Genomic DNA, 2,512 nt, shown 5'->3' with positions numbered 1-2,512 from the left:
CTCCTAGGCCCTTGGCATCCACTAATCTGTTTTCTCTGACTATAGTTTTGCCTTTTTAAGAATTTCACAAAAAGGAATTATACAGTAGGTATCTTTTATGTCTGGCTTCTGTCACTTAGCATAATGCTTTTCATATTTACCTATGTTGTGTGTATCAGTAATTTGTTCTTTTTTTAAAAAATTACTGAATAGTATCCACTGTATGGATATACCACAGTTGATCTGTTCACCAGTTGAGGGACATTTAGGTTGTTTCCAGTTTGTGGCTACTAGGAATGAAGTTGCTGGGACATTCTTGTACAACTCTTTGTTTGGAAATATTTTTTCATTCTTCTTGTATATATACCTAGGAGCAGGATTGCTAGGCTAGATGGTAAATATATGTTTGACTATAAAGAACTGCTAACCTGTTTTCTAAATGGGGCTATGCCAATTTGTATTTCCACCAGCAATGTAGGAGAGTTACATTTGGTCTGCATCCCTGCCACACTGACTAATCTTCTAGCCATTCTAGTGGGTAGGCAGTAAAATACCATTGTGGTTTTAATTTGCATTCTTCTGATGAATAATGATGTTAAGCATCTTTTGTGTACTTGTCATTTTGTATACCTTCTTTGGTAAAGTGTCTGTTCAGATCTTTTATCTATCTTAAAAAATCAGATTGTCTTATTGATTTGGGAGTGGGAGTGTGTGTGTGTGTGTATCACGCTGTGGGAAGCTGGATGAATAATGGCCCTCTAAAGATGTTTATGTCCTAATCTCCAGAATCTATGAATATGTTACCTTGGATCTTGAGATGGGGAAATTATCCTGGTGGGTCCAATGTAATCACAAGGGTCTTTATAAGATGGAAGTAGGAGTGTCAGCATCACAGGTAGAGATGGAAGCAGAAGTTGTCGTGCTGTGGGGCTGCAAGCCAAGGAATACAAGCAGCCTCGAAAAACTGGAAAAGACGAGGAAACAGATTCTCCCTGGAGCCTCCAGGGGGAAAGCAGCCCAGCTGACACCTTGATTTTAGCCCAGTGAGACTGATTTTAGGCTGTGTTTTTTTGTTTTGTTTTTGTTTTTTTTGTGGTTGTCAAATGATCCTTTATTGAAACATTCTCCTTTGTAGTTAACTAGCGGGGCATTCCACCGCACAACCGTTGATGTCATCGATGACGTCATGAGGGTGGCGGCCATCAACATTGCTGCCCACAGACTGGGCAGGCCCCAGGATTTCTTTAATGGTTCCAGAGAGTTCTCTGGCTAAAGATCGGTGTCGCATCTGTCGGGCAATATTGACGATCTCATCAAAAGTGATATTTCCACTGTGCTTAATGTTTTTCTGCTTCTTTCTGTCCCTTGGCGGTTTCCTTGAGGGCTTTGATCATCAGGGCAGAGGCAAAGGTCCCACTTCAATCTGGGCCTGTCTGTTCTGAATGGTCAGTTTCACCGTCGTCCTCAGACCCTTCCAATCACTGGTTGCCTTGATGAGGTCATCACCAAACTCTTTTGGAGACAGACCCAGCGGGCCGATCTTCGGGGCCAGGGCAGACGTGGCACCGACTTCGCCCCCGGTGCACCTCAGGTACACGACTTTGACCTCGTCAGGGTTGAACTTAGGGGGCATGGCGGAGGTGGCTGGTGTCGGATGAACCCAGATTCGGGTCGACCGAAAAAAGTTGCACCTTTTCCTCCCCGAGCCAAAAGCCAAAAGTGATTTTAGGCTGTTAACTTCTAACTGTAAGATAATCGATTTGTAGGGCACCTGGGTGGCTCAGTCTGTTAAGCGTCGGCCTTTGGCTCAGATCATGATCCCAGAGTCCTGGGATCGAGTCCCACATCGGGCTCCCTGCTCCGCGGGAAGTCTGCTTCTGCCCCTCCTCCCCCTGCTCGTGCTCTCTCTCAAATAAGTAAATAAAATCTTAAAAGATTCTAAAAAAAAGATAATTGATCTGTATTGTTTTAAGTCACCAAGTTTGCAGTAATTTGTTAGAATAGAGGTGTGCCAGCACTCAGGGTTTATGGAATGATTCTAAGCCTTTTTTCTCTGCTTGTAAGTCAGTCTTGTTTTTGGTTCTACCGTATTGTTCTGAGTGGAGGAAGCAGGGTGTTCAGGAGGTGAGAACAGCACAAGAAAGCCGACCCAAAGTGGACACGAGCATTTGCTGCGCAGAGCGGATGGGTCTCAGATGGCGTAGAGTGTGTTGGAGAGCGGGACATGAGGTTATGTGGTGCAAGCAGAGGAATTTGGCCTTGAGAACCCACTCAGATTGGGGCGTTTGAGTGGTTCGCTGGAAGTATGGGGCAGGGGCAGCGGGACTGGGATGAAACAGGCAATGGGGAAAAAAGACTTTCCCAGTCTCTCTCTGTCTGGGGGGAAGGTGAACCAGGCATGCTTGTGACTATTATTTTAGAACAGCATTGCAGAGTTCTGCGAACCAAACGGATCCTGTTCATGAGGGATGGGGGCTCTGGGAGGTCACAGCCATCTCATCTGTCTGGGACCCTCTGGCTCTCTAGATTGCCC

The 2,512-nt window shown here is 45.4% G+C and overlaps 1 pseudogene; it reads right to left on the bottom strand.

The window, feature by feature from the left end:
• Positions 1–1,079: 1,079 nt before the first annotated feature.
• On the bottom strand, positions 1,080–1,656 carry LOC102729762 (large ribosomal subunit protein uL11 pseudogene; annotated as a pseudogene).
• Between the last annotated feature and the right edge of the window lie 856 nt (positions 1,657–2,512).

The sequence above is a fragment of the Leptonychotes weddellii genome, chromosome 5 (assembly GCF_054177405.1).
Source record: "Leptonychotes weddellii isolate Sample4059 chromosome 5, ASM5417740v2, whole genome shotgun sequence".
NCBI lineage: Eukaryota > Metazoa > Chordata > Mammalia > Carnivora > Phocidae > Leptonychotes > Leptonychotes weddellii.
This window is presented reverse-complemented; position numbering and strand designations above follow the sequence as displayed.